We start from the raw sequence: 7815 nt of genomic DNA, 5'->3' as shown, positions 1-7815 counted from the left end.
TTGTAATTATAAAGTTCTATTGATGGGTTTTTCCATTTACCAGTATGAACTGGCCTTCTAAGTAATTTTGATTAGAAGTCTATTTTGTCAGGTACTAGAGTAATACCTTCTTTTCTCCTCATTCCATTTGTGTGGAATGCCTTTGTCCATCCTTTCACCTTAACATACTGACAGTCTTGACCACTATCAAATATGAGTTTCTAAGAGAGAGCAAAATGATGGATTGATCCTGTAGTTTAATCCAATTTGCTAGTTTATGCCTTTGATTAGGGAATTGAGACCATTATATTCTGAGTTATTATTAAGAAGTGTTTTAATTCCTGTCATCTTAGGGATTTTGTGGAGTTTGGTGTTTTCTTAGCCTTTGTTTACTTAAAACTGTTCTAGCATTGATTTTTTTTTTTCCTATAGCCTCCTCAATGTGTTTATTCTTCTCTTCAGTCCAAAGTATTCCTTCTAGCATCCTCTGTTGGGTTGATCCCCAGAAAACATGTAAAAATGTCAAATATTATGACATATACCTTATTTATTTATTTAAGAGAGAGATGTTGGAACTCTGGATTGACTAGAGCCATGTGAGAATACAAGGAGGAAAGCCCATCTCCATAGTACACACTATTCTTTATTGTAATGCCAAGGGCAGTTCTGTGGGAATAAGAGTGGCAGCAGCCCCTGAATGTGGGGCACTGGAAATTTAAAGGGCTGAAAAGCTCCAGAGCAGGGATGGAGTAGTTCCTCAGGTGGACCAGCCTGATAACTCTTGAAGTCCAATCCAGCTATCTTTGAATTATGAGCCTGTTTTTAAGTTTTATGGCCCAAAAGAATTTTTCCACTAAGGTTACTGGTTCATAAATCCTTAAAGATAGAGAGGGAGACAGAGAGGCAGACAGAGAGAGAGAAAGAAAAATGGGCACATGAGGACCACTGGCTGCCACATCAAACAAACTCCAGACACATGTGCCACCTTGTGCATCTGGCTTATTCAGGTACTGGGAAATTGAACCTGGGAAGACAGGAGGATCCCTGGACTTTACTGGACAGCCAGTCTAGGTAGTTGACAAGTAAGGAGGGACTCAGTCTCAAAAAAAAAAAAACAAACAGAATTCCTGGGAATGACTTCTGAGTTTGTCCATTGGCTCTACACACACACACACACACACACACACACACACACACACACACACGCATGCACGCACACACTGAATTATTTGATGTTTTCTTTTATAATTAAATTTTGTTCGAAATTACCGCTTCCTCTTTACCACCACAGGCTTCTGGCTGTGCAGGATGGCACTGGCTCTTTGGATGGCTGCCATGCCGAGGTCAGGGAAGTTCTTGTTCTTATATCATGTGTCTGATGCTGCTGAGGGTGGCCTTGGCATTCTTGTTGATGATGGTCTGCACATAGGAGGTGCTGGTCAGATCTCCACTTCATGACCACAATGACCCCTTTGCCATTAACCATGGGCTCCCCTCCCACAATCTTGTGGACCTTCAGATTACTGGTCTTAGTGCTATATGTCTGCTTATTCCTTTAGATCAGGAAACTGGAGCAGTTCTGCACAACCACCCATTGCAGATGCGCAGACATGGTGGAGGCTCCCCTCTCTACTGGAGACAGAAAGGTAAGTCCATGTTTCTCAATTCGTTGTAATTTGGACAAGGACCTGAGGCTTGGGGGTTATCATTGGGGGTTTTCTGCATAGTTATGGCAATACTATCCCTCCCAGAGCTCCAACCTCAGGACACTAACATAGGGCAAATGAGCCTTCAGCTGATCTACATAGGACTGGCAGTAGGGTAAGAAGACAAAATTCTAACGAAGCCTTTGTGTGACTGGGTCTCTCTGTTTGATGCTTAAGAGTCTCCTGGAAAGTTGATTTTCAGTGGATTTCCCAGAAGATGAGACAGTGCTTTCCACTAAGGGAAACCACCAGCGCCCAACACATTGCAGACACTATTCGCCCTTCGATTTAGGGAAATTGGTGTTAGCAAAAAGTCCCACCAAATATAATTGAGTCTCCATCAGAGAACAGGGATGCTGAATGAAGTTTTGAGAGTTTACATTACGTCTTCAAAGTGAGATAATGCAAGAATGCCAAAAATTCAGCCAAGCCTGCTCAGCTAACAGTCTTGTCCTTGAAGGAGCTGGGCTTTTGAGTTGTGGAATTTTCCACCCATTTATCCTTTCATTTTCAGCTTCCTTTGCCTTAAATGTCAATTGACTTCTTTCAGTCACTGCTATACAAATCACAGGAGCTTCTTTAATTGGCATAAGACTTATATATTATTCAAGTATTCAGTTTCATCTGAAGGGAATCCAATAAAAAAGCACTTTTATGTTACAATGAAATATTTAAAGCTGCTTCCTCCCCCCCAAAGTCAGGGCAGAAAACTCCATCCATGATCTTTGTAAGTACAAAATGTTTTTCCTATCAAAGCATGGGTGAATTAGACTTTAGGAAAATGTAGAACTATTGGCTTTTTCTCCTGTTGTGTTTAATAATACTTATTTATAAATACATTAAGAAATTCAGTGTATTTTGTGAGACCTTATGTACCATAGTAATACCAAGAACACCCTGTGCTTTTCCTAGCAAGTATTGATTTGAAAGGACACTTTGTTGACATTTGTGTTACATTCTTCAAAAAAAACATGTACATATTGAAGAACTAGCTTTTCTCTAACTGTAAGTACAGAAGTGCATAGAATTCAAATGCCCATTGTACATGATATGATTCCCTTTGTCTCTGGGTTATCAGTCAAAGGACAATCAAGTGAAGGTCATCACTACCCTCCTTGGCAGGCTCTTCTGTCACTCATGGAAAAGAGATGTGCTATGCTCAGCACAAGCATACTCCTTCCTACTTGACATAACCCAGTTTGAATGACAAAAATTATACATGTAAAGAAAGGTTAGCATTGATAGTGAGGAGTACTTAGCTTTGTGTACCTACCAGAAGGACCGGCCTATTAAATGAAATAAGATAAACCTATCTTTCTCTCTCCTTGGAGACTGTTGACCCCCCTACACCCCACAGAAGGTTGTAGAAGGTACTTGTACAGTAGCAGCGCAAGATCTCCTACTGATCCCGTACTCTATCCGGCTCTCCATGGGACTAAAGAATTGGATCCTAAAATAGGAACCACCACTTGGAAATCAAAACACTGATCTAAAAAAAGGAAAATGTGAGACCAATGCTCATGATAAAAGTCACTGCATTATAAAATAAGACAAGCATTGCTTTATTGGCAAAAACAAATCTATCACATGAGCCAGTACTCTCTCATCATGAGGGGTCATAGTTACTTAGAGTCAGAAGGGAAATATGGAAAGCTCTGTCTACAGGCAAGTGGAGACAGAACATAACAGAGAGCTAGGTGTGTGAGGAGAATGATGAAATGGACATACTTTTGTGCTTAATTCATAAGGAGGGAGATGCATTGACTCAGGAAGGAACTTAACCCCTTTAATTGTGATGTCAACTATATATGAAAACAATTGTGTCTGTCTATTCTGGACTGTTTGAACATTTCTTTTCTGCTAATACTTGTATTTGTTTCCAGGCTTGATATTTGCACCTCATAAAATGTTTCACATATGAAAGATGCACATTTAAGCATCTTTGCTTATTAAAAGTTGTTATTGGGCTGGAGAGATGGCTTACCGGTTAAATGCTTGCTGTGAAGCCTAAGGACCCCGGTTTGAGGTTTGATTCCCCAGGACCCACGTTAGCCAGATGCACAAGGGGGTGCATGTGTCTGGAGTTCATTTGCAGTGGCTGGAGGCCCTAGCACGCCCATTCTCTCTATCTGCCTCTTTTTCTGTCTGTCACTCTCAAATAAATAAATACATAACAAAAATTTTTTAAGTTGTTATGAGTCAAGGAAGTTAAAATTTGTGATGAGTCAGTTCTAAACTGTACCAAAATGTAGCACTGAGCTCACAGGGGGGCATCCTGAAGGGCAGATGGGGAAGACTTCGGGAACCTCATACTTTAGAATGATGACTAGGGTGGCCACGCACCAGCTGATATTGGAAAGGTTTCTAATACAGTGATCCATATTGCATCCAGAATTTATTTTCCAACATCATCATCATCTTTCATAAACACTGTGCAAGTGTTGTTTATCTGGATGCCACCTTCCCTTAACTCATTACAGGTCACTCTTGATCCAGGTAACCTGGTTGTGTTTAGATAAATATATTGAAGCAAAGAAAAGAACTGCTGGCTTTTGGACCTTATATTCCTTAGTAGAGGACTTTGTATTACCTTTGATGAAAGCGTTTGCTAAAACAAATATTTTAAGAACTGGGAGGAGAGTGAGGCAAGAGGAGAAATTTCCTTGTTTTTCTCCAAGTAAGTTAGAGTGTTTTGAAGGGCTAGCACATTTTATGTATATACATAAAAGTGATAATGATTTCTAACTTTTGTTTATCATTAGAATAAGTTGGTATAGGAAAGGGAAGAGAAAGGACAGTCAGGATTGGAAGCATGTAGGATGGGACATGACAGATTGCTCAACATGTAGAACTCAAGTGAACCCTAAAGGTCAACTAATTTAAGCTATTTTAGACTTGTGAAATTAAGGTTCCATGAGGGGAGGATCTTTGCCCTTAGAATAACTGGGGTTATTGTGTGAAAATAATATTTGGAAACATCTGTAATAAGAAAAGGCAGTGCTCGTCCTTGTTAGTATAGTGGTGAGTGTCGCTGCCAAAGGAGACCAGGGTTCAATTCTCCAAAGGGAAGAAGCTAATATTTAGGGCTTAAGTGATGGCTTAGTGGTTAAGGTGCTTGCCTGCAAAGCCAAAGGACCCAAGTTTGATTCCCTAGGACCCATGTAAGCTAGATGTACAAAGTGGCACATGTGTCTGGAGTTTGCAGCAGCTAGAGGCCCTGGTGCACCCATCTGTGCTCGCTCTCTCTCTCTTCCTCTCTCCCTCTACCTCAAATAAACAAATAAAATATAAATAAACATTTTTAAAAAGAAAAGGCAAATATGTATATAGTGCCTATCAGTCATTGATTAGCTGTGTTACCCGGAGCAAGTTACCTAACCTCTCTGTGTCTCAGTTTCATTGAGGTGATAATAAATTTGGGAGAAAAATAGTAAAATTGGGACAATAGATGTGGGGGAAAAAATCAAATCAGCTAATACTATAAAGCACCTATGACACAACTTGGAAACAAGTGTTTAATAAAAACCAGCTATTCTCTATTTTTATTACCACCACTACTACTGGCAATTCAGACAGGCCTTTATCAACTAAATGAGGTTCTTTTGAACTGGAAATCTCAATCCATTGTGCTATGCCACCATGATGTGAGTAGCAGATACAAGGGAACACTGGAACAGAGCCTAGTTTCTACTTATAGGCAAACAAGACGGGCTGGGAAGAGTCACACCCCGATGATAGAAGTCACTCATTTATGTAACACTTAAGTACAAATTTCATGTTGCACTAAAACACTCCAAGACTGAGTCAACAGCTCAACCTCCTTCACTAGGCAATTTCCTCTCAGTTGGTAGTTTAAAGAGCAGAAGTGTTTGAAAAACCTTTATGAGTTATAAATTTTACAGCACACCATAGCATTTCTGAAAAGCACATTTTGCTTATCTTAGAAGCATTTTTTAAATCTTAAACATTAGGGCCACAGGTGAGGTGGCTCAGTGGCTAAAGATACTTCCTTGCAAGCATATTGGCCCAAGTTCAATTTCCAAGCACATACATAAAGCTGGATGCAAAGTGAGCATATGTGAACACAATCCCAGTGTGTCTATGACAACAGGAGGTGGAGCAAGCCAGCAGACCAGAAACTCCCAGGCCAGCTAAACCAGGAGAATCCAGAAGCCATCTGACTTGAAAGGGGAGGGGGAAGTGATGGAAAACAACAAAGAAGATCCTGTATCAAGCAAAAAGTGGAAGGGAGGATATGTTGTCCTCAGAACTCCATACATATGTCATGGCATACATGCCCATATAGCCACATAAAACAAAAAAAAAAAATCACAGGGAGAAAAAAAAGTTATTTTTATTTCTTGTAATAATTTAGTGTTGAGCATGGAAATAGAATACGTGGCTAGAATATTCATGCAAAATGTGTTCAGAAGAAAGAGCACTGTGGTGAGACCTGGAAGTTTGTGTTCCAGCCCCAGCTTCCCCAGGAGCACATCACAGGGCTCTGGGCAAACCATCTAGAATTCCTGGCTCCCAGTTCCCTTGGCTACAAGACAAAGGATGCATAGGGGTCTCATCCCACTAATTCTATCACTCAAAAGACCATGCATATGTTTACATGAATCCATGAGTTGTTAAAACCTGGTAGATTAAGAAAATTATTTAATAAACAAAATGTCTCATAAGCCATTCAAGAGATCTTCAAACTGACTCCCAAAACATTGTATGACTATGTAGGCAAAAACTTCAAAACTTCAAACCCAAGAACATTTTGGAATTTTTTCTTGCTTTTGCCGTGGTGTTATGCTTTCAGGGATGTCCACATTCATTTTCACATTTCCATACACTTTGGGGCACTTAACAGACAAGGGTACTGCCTCTTTCAAAATGAAACAAAGGCATAAGTGGACACTTTCCTCAAATAATAATTTTAGTATCCCAAATTGTTGTTGTAATAATTTCAGTTATCCCTCTTCCACTCATTTCTCAATTGGTCAATGTAACAATTTTGCAAAATGATCTGACCCCTTGGATCATTATACCTGTTTCACAAATGAATATTCTGGTGGTGGGACACAGGAATAAAGCAACCTGCTTCCATTTAAGAGGTGATGGTCCTCACATGAAGCTCTTCCATTCTCAGATGAAGCCTGTCCCAGTCTAGGAGCAACCACCCCACGGAGGTCCACTTTGCTGGCCACCTGGCGCATCCTGGAGAGGCAGGCCATTCTCCTACATGTCCAGAACACAAAGCTTTCCTCTTGCCACTATCTGTGTCCCAGCACAGAACTGAAAGGTTTTAGTCTTTTTAAACAACTTCTATGAAAAATCAAGTTTCCAGAAAAAAAACAATGAATTTATTGATAAGCAAATCAGCCCCTGCTTTCCATACCCAATGGTTTTTCACAATAAATGTTTTTCCCATAATTTAGTGGCTACTTTAACAGAGCTATCCATAACATACTCACCAGGACTACATTTTTATCATAAGGTTCTTATCATTGCTTGTTTATTTTACAAAAGGAGGGGGAAGAAAATCAAGTCCTAGAGAGAAAAATCTTATAAGGCCTTAGACATTTTATATCCATGGTGAAGGTGAGGTATCTGACAGGCATAACCTTCTCCATTATGTGGCTGAGGAGTGACAAACTTCAAACCACAAATATGGGTTTCTGAAAACAAAGTGAATCTCAGTAGCCAGCTTGCCATCCTGGTAGAAACAGGTCTGCCAGAGGAGAGATGCTTTGAAGTGTCAGTCCAGGGCTGGACTGGCAACTAGAACCCAGCAGAGCCATTGGGTCAAGTTGGAAAGGGTCATACTGAGATTATCTCCACAGAAACAAGCCCATGTTTGCGTAATGAGCTCATTTCTCCCTCATCATGGCATCATGTCACTTCTCCAAAGTGAGGGTCAGAGAGGGCCACTCACAGAGATACACATGGTTGCATTGCTCCTGTGTTCCTGTCACCAATTCTGCGAGAGGAGTCCTACCACTTTTACTCTGACTGTTGAATTAAAATAAACACTGATCTGAACACTTGATGCACTTTCACTTAGAATGAAAGATGCCAGCATCCATGTATATCATTGCACTCAAGTTGGGTCCACAATATGGAGAACCTATCACAG

The 7815-nt window shown here is 40.3% G+C and overlaps 1 pseudogene; it reads right to left on the bottom strand.

Annotated features, from left to right (window-relative positions):
• Positions 1-1244: 1244 nt before the first annotated feature.
• LOC101606811 lies at positions 1245-1591 on the bottom strand (annotated as a pseudogene).
• Positions 1592-7815: the final 6224 nt, after the last annotated feature.

The sequence above is a fragment of the Jaculus jaculus genome, chromosome 6 (assembly GCF_020740685.1).
Source record: "Jaculus jaculus isolate mJacJac1 chromosome 6, mJacJac1.mat.Y.cur, whole genome shotgun sequence".
Classification (NCBI taxonomy): Eukaryota; Metazoa; Chordata; class Mammalia; order Rodentia; family Dipodidae; genus Jaculus; species Jaculus jaculus.
The sequence above is the reverse complement of the archived record's forward strand: the minus strand, read 5'-3'. Positions and strand labels throughout refer to the sequence as shown.